The following is a 16,935-nucleotide window of genomic DNA, read 5'->3' as shown; positions in this document are numbered from 1 at the left end:
TTGTAGTCCGATGATTTTGTAAGTTAGTGAGACTTCCCTTTGTGATGAGCAGTGTGCTCTAGGATGTTGGCCTTTCTGCATGTGCAAACGCCATTGTAATTATTCACAATGGTACTACAGAGTATTCATCTGATTGTGGGTAGGGTTTCCCATAGTGGTTTTTCCCTTTCCAGGTTTTCCATGTCAAAATATTGGTGTTATGTGTGTTGTGCTTTCATGTCATATTCTTTATTGGGTTGTGCTCTGGTATAAGGTTTATAATTGAATTAATTGTTGTTATTTTTAGTAAACTGATTCACCCCCCCCCCCTCTCAGTTTAATGTCAGTATCAGTGCATTCCAACAAAATCTACCTTTCCTGATACAGTGGATAAATCTTCGAGCAACAAGGATAATCTAAGTGAAAGGGGCTATACTTACATTGTAGCTGATATGGATTAGAATTTTCCCAATCTAAAATTTTCCCATAAATTTTTTGCAGTTAGGGATGGAGAGGATAAAGAAAATATGACCTTTGAAGAAGCTGGCATGGAAGAGGATAGCTCTTTTACTAGGGTGGAAAAGAGAAAAGGGAAGAGATCGAATAATACTCCTCTGGGGGTCTCCACCAGGAACAAGTCGAAAGCGGATTGTGGAATCACGAAGAACTTTGGAAGAAAATCTTCCAAATGGCATAGGGAGTAGGAATGCCTTCAAAATATTGTTGATGGGGTTAAAAGAACTATCCTGGAGATTTGCCAAAATAATACCCCAGGTAAGAAATGAAATTTATGTCATGGAATGTTAGAGGGCTAATTAGCTCTGATAAACAAGATATATTTGCACAAATTTGTTAAGGATCACAAACAAGATATTTTGTTAGTCCAAGAAACAAAGATACCTAAAGATAGAGTTGAAAGGATAAAGGTTTTTAAAGGATGCGGTGTGCAAGGGAATAGCTCGGGTGGAGCTTCTGGGGCATTGTTACATTCCAAAACCTTAATCACATTCAAGGAGATCCTATTTGGGAGGATGTGAATCATGTGGCTACTAGATTTAGGCATTTAAGAGATAGTTTTTGCTACATTCTCTCCAACATTTATGTACCAAATAATAAAGTGGCTAGAAGAAAATTTTGGATTAATCTTGCTTCCTTCAGATAGAAATTTCCCAATGATAACTGGATTATTATGGGGGACTTAAACACCCCTCTCCAAGATATGGAGAAGTATGGTGGCTCTCAAATTTAGTTAGATAGTAAAATGGACCCGATGGACTTTATAAATGCTCAAGGGTTGCATGATGTGGACTTAAAGGGAGCTACCTTTACCTGGACTAATAAGAGGACCGAAAATGATCTTATCCAAGTAAGATTGGACCTAGCCTTAATCTCTAATGAGTGGCTAATTATCTATTGTTGCTCCCTGAATGCTCTTTCTAGGATTGGTCCAAACCATTACCCAATTAGTTTTGTGGCAAATTCTATAGATGGTTAAAGAAACTTCCCTTTTAGATTTGAAAGAATGTGGTTGTCTCACCTTAAGATTCATGACTACGTTAAATATTAGTGGAACATAAATGTCAGTGGCATGACTATGTTCAAGATGGCTAAAAAATTAAGAGAGGTTAAGGTAAATATTAGAAAATGGAATAAAGAGACCTTTGGGAACATTTTTGCTATGAAATCTTCTATCCAATCTAATTTAAAGGAGATCCAAGATACGATTCAGATAGATGGATATATTGGGGATTACTTGCTAAGAGAGAATGAAATTCTTATTAAGTATCATGACATTATCTTCAAAGAAGAGGAGTTTTGGAAACAAAGATCCAAATCTTTATGGCTCACTTCGAGAGATAAGAATACCAAATTCTTACATATGACCACCGTTAAGCATAGAGATGTGAATAGAATATCTCATGTTATGAAGAATGGATCTAAGATTGAAAGGGATGAAGAAATAAAAAGAGAGGCAGTTCACTTCTTTGTTGACCTCTTGAAAGCTAATGATAGGTTGGTTGTGAAGGCCCAACAAGATCTAATTAATGTAATACCTAAAATTTGTGACCCACAATATTCACTTACTAGCCAATAAGAGAATATTACTTACAAGAGAGGCTTGCACATGCAGGAAGGCCAATTGCCTAGAGCTCATTGATCAATGGGAAGTCTCACTGACTTACAATGTGGATTATACAAATCCAATGTCTTGTACCACTTTACAATAGCATCTATAATGCCAGATTCAGTACCGGTTTCTGCCCTGCTTCTTACATAAACCCTTTAACCTATATTTCGCATAATAGGTCTGCCTAATTATTTTTCCCTTCTTCCTTACCAAATGTCTTACAATGACTTCTTATATATAAAAGTCATTTTACAATGATATCAAGTCGGCTTTCAAAGTTTTTACAATAATAACAAAATATAATATAACAAAAATCATGTCGGCCTCTGTGTCGGTATGCTTCCTTTCTCTGTCGGTGCCGATGGTCTGAGTGTGATCTGTTGATGTCGGTGTAATGCCTTGTCGGTGCCATAGGATTGTAAGGTTTCCATCAATGACAAAACCTTCAATCACCTTCAATGTCTCATTGGAGTGTGCATATGCCAACAATCTCCCCCTTTGGCATTGATGGTAACACTCATGAGAAAATTCAAAGGTGTATCCAAAAATGTGAAGTCCAAAAAAGTTACCAAAAATGTGTGTGCTCCCCCTGAGCATATGATCCCTATGATATTGGATTTTCTCATACCACTACTCCCCCTTTGGCATCAATGACAAAGGTTGTCAAGATGTCAATAGAGTTGTAGTCTCAACCTTGTACCTGTGTGGTCACAATTTGAAATAGATCTGCCAAAATTAAGTTTATACTCTCCATAAATTTCTTACTGTCTCTTATTGCTGTCTCGGTTCTTTGAACTGTACTGGTGAGGTGTTGCATATGCTCTGTCGGTGTTCTTTGTCCCTGTACAAGTGCCTCAAAGATTTCCTTCCGCATGAATGCTAGATAGTCCAGTCTTGGACTCAGTCTTAGTCTCAAACTCATTGCCTTATCTACTATTCTCTCCTTTTCTCTTCCCAACTTAATTAAATCTTCCTCAAAACTTGTTATCTTCTGTTCAAAAACTGATAAAGTATCAAGTGAGTTAACAAAATTGTCTGCAAGTTTATTGATTTCATCTTGTACCTTGCTCATCTGCTTATCTATGTCAGTTGTTAGTAGGTTTGTCTTGCATATGTCTTTGTACAAAGTTTTGAACTCTTTCAGTAAATTGCATAGTGCCAATATAAGTGTGTCAAAATCCCTTGTACACTTCTTTATCTAATCTTCAAAGAATTTATGCTTTTCAATTTCCATCTTATTCTTCAATGCCTCTTCCTTTATTTGCTCAATTGTCACTATGTTCTCAGTGATGTACTTGGACAAAATATCGATTTGACTTAAAGAATCCTTGTTGTCTATATTGTAGTTAGGAGCTAACTTCTTCAAAATTGGGATTGTGTCATCTATAGCTTTGTAAACCTGTGAACTACAACCTGTTATCCTTTTGATTGAATCTAAGAGTACTTTTGTTACATTTGTTGATTTATAGCCTGCTGATGAGGAACCAACATTCTGAATACCACCGGTGGTAGAAGTAACCAAGCTTGTTGTGACCTCTAGTAGGTCAGTCTGTGTTTCCATTTCTTTAAGCAATGGTTTTAGATCTTCTCCTGTTGCCGGTGGCTCTATTTCCATGTGAACCTGTCCCTGTTCTGGAGCCTGTTGCTCTTCTTGTTTCTCTATTTGTTGCTCAGTCTCAGTCTCAGTCTAAGTCTCTACCTGTTGTTCTTTATCTACCACAATGTTGATCTTTTGTGTATCAACATCCACTGTGTATAAGACTTCAGGATTAGGATTTGTATCCTCTACATTCATATTCTCAACTGTCGGTCGATCTTCAGTATTTGTTATTACCGGTGATGTAATTGGAGGAGGTGGGAGTAAGTTATCCTTTACTTTTATACTAGGAGGTCCACCAACCTTTCCTTTACCCTTGTCCTTGTCCTTCTGATATACCTTTATAGGTTTGTGGCTCATGTACTCTTCCTGTTTTTCTTTTTCAACTAGGAATATATCCCATGCATTTTCTATTTCTTCAATTACCTCATTGACTCTTCCAACCATTAATGCAATGTGCTGGTGTGCAGTAGAGAATACTGACCGGTTGGCTTCTGCAATTAAATCATCTATTTCTTTAGGTGAGTTCACTGGGTAAACAACAAGTAATCTTTCTATCTTGATTTTCTTGTCAAGTTCTACAATAGCTTGTCTTCTTGCTTCCAATCTTTTAAATAATTCATCTGGTAGTTCATCTACCACTTCCATAAAAAATTTCTTATACATGTCCATGTGCAAAATAACACTATTCTCAACTTGTTCTTTTTCATCTGTTGTCAGAGTATCATACAATTTCTCTATATTCTTTAGTTTCCCTTCCTCTGTAATTTCATTTAGCAATATGTCAACAGGGGCCATGTTTTGTTTTGTCCTCTTCTTCTTCTTGGGTGTCAGTTTCTTCTTTGGTGTAGTCTTTATAACTGAAGATCTCACTACTTGTTGTTTCCGTCTTGTTCTCCTAAGTGAAGGTGTGGTTGCTGGTGAAGGATCTCTTTTCCTTACAACTCTCTTGAAAGTTGCAAGCATGTCATTCTCTGAGGAAGTAGCTACCTGTGATAGGTGAGTTTCAGGCCGTGGGGCTGCTAACTCATCCTCAGTGATACCGGTTTGTTTCGTTACATTTTCTTTAATAGCCTTTGCCTGTCTAGAACCTCTTCTCACTACTGCTTCAACCTTTTTCACTCTTTTATGAGATTGAATTTGACTTTCTATGGTCTCAGCACTACCAAATACTTCATCCTTAGGTTCTCTAGGAGCTTCCAAAAGTGCTTTAGCATATGTTTCAATAATAAGGTCATCAGTCTCATAACCCATCTCTGTTACCCAAATTGTTCTTGGGATGACTGCTTCCTTCCATATCTCATCCTTTTTTATTACAAAGCATATGTTATCCTTATACTTCTCAACAATTTTATGTGATAATCTGATTCTCTTCTTCATTTTGGCCTTTAATGCTTGAAAGTATTCACGGATATTCTTTTCCTTGTCTTCACCCATGTTATTGAATAGTTCTGATAACTGTTACCTACCGGTATATCAAATCCAAGTTCTTTACAGCCTATACCGGGAACCTGTTTGGTTATGTGTAGCATCAAGTATACAAGTAGATTTCCAAACCTAAAAGTTCCTTTCTTATCCTTCTTGATTTTGCCTAAGTTATCAATCAACTCATCTTTTAACCACTCACATATATTAATTTTCACATTGTCTATAATCATGTCATAAGCACTCTTAATGCATAAACTTGAAACTGAATTAAGTCTATTTGCATGAGTAGCTTTATACCCTAAAATCATGCTGATGAATCTCACATTTATGTCGGTTACATCATTGACTCTTAAGGACCTTTTATCGGATGTTGCACCAATTAGTTTAATTACTAGGTCATTTGAGACCTTTTTAGTCTTGTCTAGTCTTTTACTGGTGGAAGGTAACCCTGTCACGGCTTTGACAGCTTCCTTGGTAATTTTGTGAATTGCATCTAACCAGAAAAATTCACCATGTACCCTGCTTAAGACTGTCCTAATCACATCCTTGGGAAATTCAGGAATGCTGAGGATTTCAGTAAATCCTAGGGTTTCGATAATTTTATGTTCGGGTTTTATATTTCTGGAATCATCACATATGATAGATTTATACACTGTTTTGATCTCTTCATCTCCTAATTCCTCTATGTTGCAATGGATGTAAATTCTGGGATCTTTAGCATAAACAACTCCTTTTGGAATTTGAGAAAAAGCACCTGTATTGTCATCCTTCTTTGCTATCTCGGGAACTAGTTGAAACACGGGCCTAGGGCGTTTTATAACCTCGACTACAGTAGGGTTTGGTATATATTCAAGTGCAGAGGTGGATGCCATGAAGATAAATACCTTTTTCTACCTTTGGATGGATTGATTGCTGAAATGCCTTTGCCTCTTTGCTCGAAATGCTTTAACTCTGCAAATTTCATGCTCTTCGAATGTTTGAAATCTTGATGAAGTGAAATGGAGCTTAAATCACAAATTTATAAGGTCTATTTGCCATCTACCACATTTAATGCATGCCGGTTAAGTAGTCACTTAACATTGTCTACTGGTAATGAAGTAATTTCCAACTTCTTACAATTAACCAAGGGAATAATAGCATATGCCTCATTTAATGCCAAACCCTCAAAGAAGATTTTCTTCAATTTGATGAAGAGCTCCTGCCAGTGGAGTACTACTCTGTCCTGTCGGTGAAGCATTGCTTTGTCCTGCCGGTGAAGCATTGCTTGGTTCTACCGGTGGAGGAGTATTCCCAACATTTAGGTCAGACTTTCTAATCCATTGTTTTGAGAATTCTTTCTTAACCTCTTCAACTTTTTCTTTTCCTTTCAAGTTAGAATTTCTGTTGTTTGTCGATGATCCTTTGCTTCACCAAATTTTCCATGTCTACTAGTGTCAAGATCTTCCTCAAGTTGTTAGGCTTCTGAAAATGGAGGACCAAGCTCTGATACCAATTGTTAGGATTCCCACAGATACTGAGAGGGGGGGTGAATCAATATCTAACCGGTGAATTGAATTTCTTAACTTAAAACATGTAGAGCATATTAAAACAGTGTACCGGTATGCAAGAAATAAAGCAATAAACAGAAATGAAAGCAACCACATGAAAATCACACCATAACACACTGATTTAACGAGGAAACCCGGTGTGGGAAAAACCTCAGTGGGATTTGTGACCCACAATATTCACTTACTGGCCAATAAGAGAATATTACTTACAAGAGGGGCCTGCACATGCAAGAAGGCCAATTGCCTAGAGCTCACTGCTCAATGGGAAGTCTCACTGACTTACAATGTGGATTATACAAATCCAATGTCTTGTACTACTTTACAATAGCATCTATAATGCCAGATTCAGTACTGGTTTATGCTCTTCTTCTTACATAAACCCTTTAACCTATATTTTGCATAATAGGTCTGCCTAATTATTTTTCCCTTCTTCCTTACCAAATGTCTTACAATGACTTCTTATATATATAAGTCATTTTACAATGATATCAAGTCAGCTTTCAAAGTTTTTACAATAATAACAAAATATAATGTAACAAAAATCTTGTTGGCCTCTGTGTCAGTATGCTTCCTTTCTCTGCCGGTGCCGATGGTCTGAGTGTGATCTGTTGATGCCGGTGTAATGCCTTGTTGGTGCCATAGGATTGTAAGGTTGCCATCAATGACAAAACCTTCAATCACCTTTAATGTCTCATTGGAGTGTGCATATGCCAACAGAGACAGGGTGACCCTATTTCTCTTATTCTCTTTACCATCATGGTTGAAAGTTTTGGCAGGTTTGTGCATAAAATGGTTTGTGATGAAATTTTAAAGGACCTAAAACCTTCTTTGGAAGATTTAGTGTGTTCCCATCAACAATTTGTTGATGACACCATAATGATGGGAAGTTATACCATTGGGCAAGCCATAACTATAAAGAAAATCCTAGTGAAATATGAAGATGCTTTGGGGTAGATTGTGAATAGGGCAAAGAGTTCTCTTTTCTTATTTAATATTGTAGAAGCTAGATAAAGGAAGATTGATGATATCTTGGGGTGTACATTGGATCCTTTCCATCAATCTATTTGGGACTCCCACTTTATACTAAACCTCCTGACTCCTTCTGGTTCTCTTTAGTGGATAGGTTTAACAGGAAACTGGCAGGGTGGAAAGGGGCTCTTCTCAGCCAAATTGGGAAAATTCAGCTCCTAAAGTTTTCATTATAGAATCTGCCTATTTATTCTTTAATCTTGTTCAAAATACCCTCTAAGTTTGCATACATCATTGAAAAAATTCCGAAACATTTTTCTATGCCCGGGAGTAGAGGAGAAAAAGAGAAGTCCTTTAATTGCATGGGAAGTTGTTTGTAAACCAAAAAGATATGGTGGTCTCGGCTTAAGGGATATAAGAACCTTCAATAAAACCCTTTTAGCTAAGCGAGTTTGGAGAAATTTTCATAATTTTAGAGAATGGAGCTCTATATGGCACAATAAATATCTACTTAATGTTAATTCTTTTATGGAGATCCTTGAGTCTCAAAATCTTCCGAATGGTTCTTCACTGCGGAACAATGTTATTAAAGCCAAGGATATGGTAGCTAAGGGAGTTTGTTGGAAACTTGGTAACGGTAGAAGGATTTTTTTTTGGAAAGATAGTTGGTTTGGACATAAGCCGCTATGTAATAACGCAAATTTTAGGCAATTAATGGTTGTTTGTAAAGATAGATATGGATCGTATGTTGTTGATTACTGGAGAAATGGTCAGTGGGTTAACCTAACCCATATTAGCTCTGCCCTTTTGCTCCTTCAGATATATCTTTATTGGTTAATGTGGGTCAGCATAGGGAGGAGGATGTTATGGTTTGGAAAGGATCTTCCTCGGGTATTTTTTTGTTTCTTTTGTTGTTGCTTTGTTGTATCAGTTTGCTTCCCCTCACCATGGGCTAAAGCTTGGATTCATAATCTTATCCCTAAAGTTAACATTTTTGCTTGGATTCACCTTCAAAATAAACTTCTAACTATATACAACTTGTGTAAGAGGGGCTTCTCTATCCCCAACAAATGTTATCTCTATTTAGCTAAGGTTGAATCTGTCTCCCACTTATTCCTTCATTGTCATTTTTCTTTCGCCATTTGGAATCAAATCTTACAGCTCTGGAATCTTAGTTGGGTTTTTCTTGAGTCTATTTTGGACCTTTTTTCCTTAGTGGAAGGCGCCTTAGCCAACCATGTTTTAAATTTTCTATGGTCTTATACCTTCACGCACGTGGCTTGGGGAATTTGGAAAGAACGAAACAACAAAATTTTCAAAGATCAGCCTCTTCCGGAGGACATTGTCTTTGGAAAAATTATTAGAGTTGTTGGGGAAATTTTGAATAGTCTTAATACCAACCCCAAGTCTAAGGAGAAATTGATATGCCAAGATTATGACCATAGGGTGGTTGAGGCTTGGCTCATAAATATTGATATTACTAATGCTTTAAGACTTGCAAAGAAATCCAAAGATGGATTTTATTGGAATTTCCCTTCCCCGGGATGGGTGAAAATTAATTTTGATGGGGCAGCCAAAGGTAATCCTGGGTTGGTTGGGTGTGGGGGAGTGATAAGAGATGATAATGATAGGTTTATTGTAGCAATGACACTCCCCTCGGGTTGCCAAACTAACCACCTTGTTGAAGCCATCAAGTTTTAAACTTGGCTCGTCATCTCAATTGTAAATGTGTTTGGCTTGAAGGAGACTCGAATAATATTATCCAATGTCTCAAAGGCAACTATAAGCCTTCTTGGACTACAGAGGGATGGATTAATTTATCTAAGGAGATTATTGGAACTTTTGAAAAGTGTGTGATTTCCCATGCCTACTAGGAAACTAACATGGTGGCAGACCTTTTTGCTAATAAAGGGGGTGTGGCTAGAGAAAGGATGGCATGGAACCTAAGTGATAAGAAGGATAAAGGTATCATTGCATTTCTTAAGTATGATGAGAATGACGAAAGAGGAAATAACTCCTTCCTTGGCATTGAATATTATTTAGCATGAGGCGGAGGTTGCAGACACCCTGAGGAATCTGGTTTAGTCTCTTCACTATCTTTTATGTTTTTTGTTGTCTTATGGTTTTTTGATGTCTTATGGTTTTTTGATGTCTTTTGGTTGCTAGTTTTTTGTTCATTTTTTTGGCAGCTTTCTAGATTTGTGTTTGTACTGTTCAATGTTAATCATGGTTTAAGACCAGTTGTTAAAGGGTTTTGGGTCCCTTCAAAACTTGTTTTAACCGTAATAAAAAACATCCCTTTCCACATCATCCAGTTAATGTCACTCAATTTCAAACTTTATTTTCCATCTAATTATTACTCCATTTGACTTTATGATCTACTCATGCATTTAGTAGACTTCACATCATGTCAAAGTGATTAGTTACAAGTACTTTCATTCCTATCTTATATATACATCATTGTTTAGTTAAGTAATTTTTTTGTTTTAAAAAGTGCATGTTACATCTATGGTAAGTATTTAAAACTATTATGTTACGATTCATAACTGCATGTTAATCGTGCTCTTTCAAAATTTTAACTTTTGACCTTTTCTAACTAGCATATGTTGACACTTATCTCATATTAAGTTGGGGGAGGGAAGTATTGTCACAACCTTTTGTGATAATCATTATTTTGTATACCATTTTTTTTTGTTCGCATATTGGTTGTGAAATGTGGCAATATATTCATATATGTCCACATAATTATCCTTTACCTCTCATTAATCACAAACTTCACATCATGTCAAAGTGATTAGTTGCAGGTACTTTCATTCATATCTTGTATATACATCATTGTTTTATCATGTAATTTTTTTGTTTTAAAAAGCACATAACATTTATGGTAAGTATTTAAAATTATTATGTTATGATTTGTAACTGCATGTTAATTGTGCTCTTTCCAAATTTAAAATTTTGACCTTTCTACCTAGCACGTGTGGACACTCGGCTTAGATTAAGTTGGGGGAGGGAAGTATTGTCACAAACTTTTGTGAGAATTATTAAATTGCATACCAATTTTTTTTATTCGCATATTGGTTGTGGAATGCAACAAGATATTCATATATGTCCAAATAATTATCCTTTACCTCTCATTAATGTCAAAATTTTATTTTTGAATACCATCTTGTCAAAACCCTCTTGTATATGTCATGCTCTTTGTTTCAAATTGAGCATTTTAAAACTTCAAGAGAATTGGTAATAAAATATCAGTTATAGAATTTAGACAAAGGAGTGAAATTAGGCAGAGGTAGAGGATAGTTGGGTAAAGCAGTGCTCAAGAGTGAGAATTTGGGAATAATTTTCAAGTAAAGTTGTTCTAACACCTGCATTTGCAATAGAGATGGATAGAGGCCCTATCAAGAAAGAACCTTTAGTCCACAACATGGTTGATAATGTGGTTCATTATAGAGATGAGTTGGTAAATACAGGGTGGATAAATTATTTTCACAAATTGGGTGAACATGAGACACAAATAGCTTTGGAGTTTGCATGGACTCAGTAAGAGAACATAGTCATTGTTAAGGGGTTGCATGTAGAAGCCAACATGATGACCATTACAAAAGTATCTACACTTTCCACATAAGGGGAAGATTATATGGATGTGCCCATGACATAGTCTCAACCATAGCAGAGTTTACTAGACCAAATGACCCGCCATTGCAAACTTATCAACAAGAAACTAGGACAGTTTCTTTACTAGGAAAGTGGGCATAAAGCAATATAATTCATAATTAAATATTTTTTTTGTGAGGGACATATGTCATTACCTCACTAGAATGGCAACAAAGGTGTAAAAAAGTAAGGATGCCTTGCTATCCCACCATTGTTTAATAACTATGCTTGTGAAAATAATTGTAGCTATCTATTTTCCTAGAATGAGCTACGAGGAATTCTTAAAGGTCAAGAAGATTAAACATGTGAATTTGGGTTCAAGAGGTAGAAAAATAAAGTTTAGAGGGTTGGAAAAAGGGGGAGGTCATAATCCCTTGGTGCATTTAGTTCAAGAAGAATCAACTTCTTTTGAAGAAAGAGACAATTATTTATTTTATATATAACCCTCAAATTTGTGTCTCTATAACCCTCAATTTTGTGTCATTTGGAGAAGACGCAAAAGAACTATTTTCATGCTTGAAATCACAAATTTAAGCTAATAAAGAAATAAGGACGATCACAGATCCTTAACTAATCAAGATAAATTCAAACACAGTGCAATAGAATAAATGAAATAAATGGAAGAATTAAACTAATTTAAACTCCCTATTCCACATTTGTGCTTCCATTGTTCTTCTCCAAATTGCTAGTGTAGGTGGCTCTCAGGTATTGCACTAGGATTCCTGCATAAAGATGGTAATTGTTTTGAAGAGTGTGATCTACCTTGAATTGAGAAAATGATCTTGTTTATATAGATTTTCATGAGAGATGGGGAGGGATTTTGAACTCAAGTTCTGATTGGGAGTGACTTGATTTAGATTGATCAATTAACAGAGTCGATTGATTTGTTAACTCAGATTGATTGACTTGTTAACTCATTTGATTAAGTAGTCAACTAGATAGATTGAATAATGAAATGAATAGATTAGTTAGTTGACTGGATAGATTGGGGAGATGACTGGATTGATTGATTAGTCAGAAAAGGTGATTTGGAGTGAAAAGAGGAGATTGATGAGTTGACTTATTTAATCAATCAGTCCTAGCATGTGTTGTAGGATTTTGAAGTTGAATTTCATTTTCATTTTCAATTTGCATTTGAATTTGGATTTTCAAATGTTGAAATGCACATGAAATTTACTGAAATTCTTTGAAATTAAGATTTGGTGAAATGTGAATTTGATGATTTGAAATTGGATGAAATTAATTGAAATTCGAATTTAGGGAATTGGAATTTGAGAGAAATGAAATTAGATGGAATTATTTTAGAGTATAATTTGGGGAATTGGAGGAATGGGTTAATTTATTTAAATAATTTGAATGAAATTATTTAAACATTAGAAATAGAATTAATTAAATAGTAAAGATTATTTAACTAAGGAATTAATCATAATTAATTAAATAATTAATATTAGTAGAGATTATTTAACCAAGGAATTAATCATAATTAATATTTGAGAAAGGGTTAAATGATGAAATGATTAAGAAATGATAAAAAATGGATAATTAGTAAGAAAAATGAATAATGATGATTAGGTCAATTGAGAAGATTTAATTAGCTTAATTAAATAAATTGAAGAATTATTCAATTAATAAGATGAATAATTAGCAATGATCAGTGAGACATTTTTAGGTGTCTACAAGAACCACAATCGACTCCTCCTATAGCCAAAAATCAAAGCTAAAAGTTAGCTCACAAATCTACTATGAAGCTCATACCTAGAGAAAAGAAGGGTAAATAAAAAGCTAAAACTCTAATAGAAGAGGGTGAATCAAACCCTACAAATAAAACCCCTATCGCTACCCCAACTAAAAAGAAGAAGAAAATTTCCTTTGCAAAATGGAAGAGAATTGAGGAAAAATCCAAACCTTAGAAGGGAAAGAAAATTAAAATTGATGAAAGCCCTATAGTTGAACAAGAAAAAACCTAAGTACACACTTGCTACTACTATAGGGAAGAAGAGAAAGCCATAGAATCACCCTCCTTCCATTGAATCAAAATTGATCACTAGGTACTGGGCATCATAATCAAACAAGATAACCAAATATACTACACTTGTGGCCCTCTCACAAACAACTATGTGCCCATGATAGGGATCTGGAAGATGTACCAAATGTCCTCTAGTGTCACTAAGGTCTCCCCTGTAGGCAAATGAAAAGAACTTGTCTTTGAGTGTCATCACTTGACAAGTATAATGATTAATCCTCAAATAGTTCTACTCTCAGACATGAAACACATGTGATATATCTCTAAGACAAGTAAGATTTCTTACTCACCTTGATTTAAATGATGCCACAATTGCATGCAGGTAGGCCTATTCTCACATGTATACAAATGAAACAACACCTCATGTGGTCAATCAACGTTTCACATCTACTATGAGTCTTAATTTAGCCAATTGGAGCTATGGGGGTCATTACTTTTACCCTAAACATGAAAATTTTGCCTAAACAGTCATATGTGTGAAACTTAACGATAATTGTGGTTCAATTATGTATATGTGTTACACTTAATGATTGTCCAGTGCACATAATGTGTCACCCTACATATTTAGTTGTGGTGCATTTAATAAAACTAAATTTCTAGTCAAAAGTGATGCATTTACAAATACATTGCTAAAACAACAATTGTATCGCAACATTTGTATTTGCATCATATGCGAGTGAAGTTGTGGCACACTACAATTGTTGCCCATTTTTTGATCCCTAAATCTACAAAAATTGACCAAGCAAAGACAAAGCACTCACTACTCTACCAACTCCCACAAGATATAGAAAAGTCCTCACTTGTGTTGCTTGGTGCTTGTGATCCCAAATACCCACCATAGCTCCACTACAATTCTCTGAGTACTCACTCCTCATAAATTTCTAAACTTGACAAGCACAAATGAGGAAAATAATCCCTAAATGACCTATTTAGAAGGTGAGTGTGGCCTAATGGACCTCTCTTTTGCACATTTTGTATTGGCCATGGTGCCTTTTGTCTTTTGAACCTCTTAAATTGAACTTACAGGCCCCATTTTTCTTCGTGAATGTGTCTATAGGTTGAAAATAACACTATCGACAAATTAGACCCAACTTTAAAAAAAATTGCCCAATTTTTTGAGGGGCCACAATATTATCCCATCACCATCCAAGTATGATTTAAAGAATTTTTTTTCTTAATTTTTCTTTGAAATAATGTTCAGAATCGCATTGTCTCAAAGAGGAGCAAAATGTAGACATTAGAAATCATTCTTCACCTATGACAACATATTTCACTAATTATTCGTTTGCACTAATCAAATGATTTTATTATTCAATTAGGACTAGTGTCGTTCTTTTATCTCTTCATAGTTATATAATTATCTAATTATGACTTCAACTAACGTCTTTGATTAAATAATTCATCATTTTCCCTAAACTGAGTAACTTTCATCATCCAATCACCTTGATTAATTATTCTTCGTCGATTAAATAATTCTTAATTATTTAACTCGTTAACCTAGTCAATTATTCTTCTTTGATTAAGTAATTGTTTTAATTATTTAATCCCTTTTGACCTGACCATTCTTCTAAGATTGAAATAATTCTTTAATTGTTTAATCTACCTATTTTCCAAACCTCATAATTAAATAAGTATATTGATTTAATTGTCTCCTCGCATGTGGGTGAGATTAAATAAATTTTATTTATTTATTTGGTGCAGTCATGACAAGAGGATCCTCAAAGAGAATAGTGTGGATTGTGCAACAAGAGTTGACACAACAGAAGAAACACAATGTGATGGACACAATGCATGATAGACTTAATTATATTATGAAAATCAATTACAATCTGTTGGCAACATGCAGCTTCCTAGATTCGACACACAGGCCTGATACTTACATGCTCAAATACAATATCTGGGCTCAAGCAAGAATGCGAGCCAACTTCGAACCTCCTAACCTTCATATTTATGTTCTATGTTCTTCTAATTGATTTTATAAATCCTTAATTACATTGATTTATATGATCAAGTATGATCCACATTAACCCAAGAAAAACAAATGTCGATGAACAAGATGTAACATGTAAAACAACAAGGTTGGCCTCCGCCAAAGAGATCCTTCTGGAAAATCCAAAGAATGAAGTGCGGACCCAAGGGAAGGTTGGCCACATGCCAAGGAACATTGGAAACAATGAACTAAAGCTCTGCAAGCTTCAAAAGTGATCCGCAAGAATCACCAATAGCAAATAGGTCCAAGTGGTTCTGGTATTCCAAGCTAGAAAACTGTCTCAAATTCTGGAAGTGATAACTTGTCGAAAAAAAAGATCCAAACCTCCCGCAAAATTAGGATAAGGTAGATGAACATGTCCACAAACAAAATCTAGCTCCACAAGATCTGGTGACCAAATGCAAAGAAACACAAAAAGAAATGTTGAAACTACAAAATAGGTAACAAATTGAAAAGAAAATGTTTTAGGTTGATGCAATATTGCCATGAACTAGGGATGCTTTTGCATTAGACATCTGGGATTGTTGAAAAAAGTGATTCCCTCACTTTTTTGGGGTCAAAGGAAAACCAAGGTGGTCTACCTCTACCTGAGAAATCCATTATGACTCTTCAACTAGTTTGCCCTTCCACTTCACAAGATACTCGCTGTATTGGTTGCTTCGGGTGCTATGCCCAATCCTACTGTCTAAAATGTCTTCAATCTGATCCAATTCCCTCAGGGGTATCTGCTTCTCCAATTCTACTCCAATGTCCTCACTAAATTTTGCCTCATGGTACTGATGTATATCTGCAATGTTGAATATAGGTGAAAAACCCAAACAATCTGGTAACTTCACTTCATATGCGTTGCCAGAACTGAATTTTCTCAAGATCTTACAAGGTCCAAACTTCCTCATCTAAAACTTATTATAGGTTCCAACTGGAAATCTCTCTTTTCTTAGATATACTATTACTTCATTGCCAACTTCAAATTCCTTATGTCTCCTCTTCTCATCTACTTTCTCCTTATACTTGTTGTTCATGTCTTCCGAGTGTTGTTTGACTTGAGTATGCATTGTCTTCATATGCTCTACAAATACTTTTTCTTGTACACTTCTTTTATCCTCATTAATGATGTCCCTCAACTCTGATATGCCTCTAGGGTGTGCTCCAGTAACAATCTCAAAAGGTGTTCTTCTGGTACTCCCGTTCACTGAATTATTGTAGGCAAATTTTGCTTGTGCAAGGATCAAGTCCCAACTTCCAGTTTTCTCTCCAACTAAACATCTCAACAAATTTCCCAAACTTCTATTTACCACTTTTGTCTGCCCATCAGTCCGTGGGTGAAAAGTAGAACTGAACTTCAAATCTATCTTCATCTTTTTTTCCAGAGTGCTCTCCAAAAATATCCCACAAACTTAGTATCTCTGTCAAAAACTATGCTCTAAGGTAACCCATGTAATCTCACCACCTCCTTGAAAAATAAGTCTGCTATATGCGTTGCATCTATTGTCTTCTTACAGGGTATGAAAAGTTCCATATTTGAAAATCTTTCTACCATCACAAATATAGAATCATTTCCTCTCTGCGTCTTAGGCAAGCCAAGTATAAAATCCATGCCTGTATCCTCCCAAGGTCTCT

This window comes from Cryptomeria japonica, chromosome 10 (assembly GCF_030272615.1).
Source record: "Cryptomeria japonica chromosome 10, Sugi_1.0, whole genome shotgun sequence".
NCBI lineage: Eukaryota > Viridiplantae > Streptophyta > Pinopsida > Cupressales > Cupressaceae > Cryptomeria > Cryptomeria japonica.
This window is presented reverse-complemented; position numbering follows the sequence as displayed.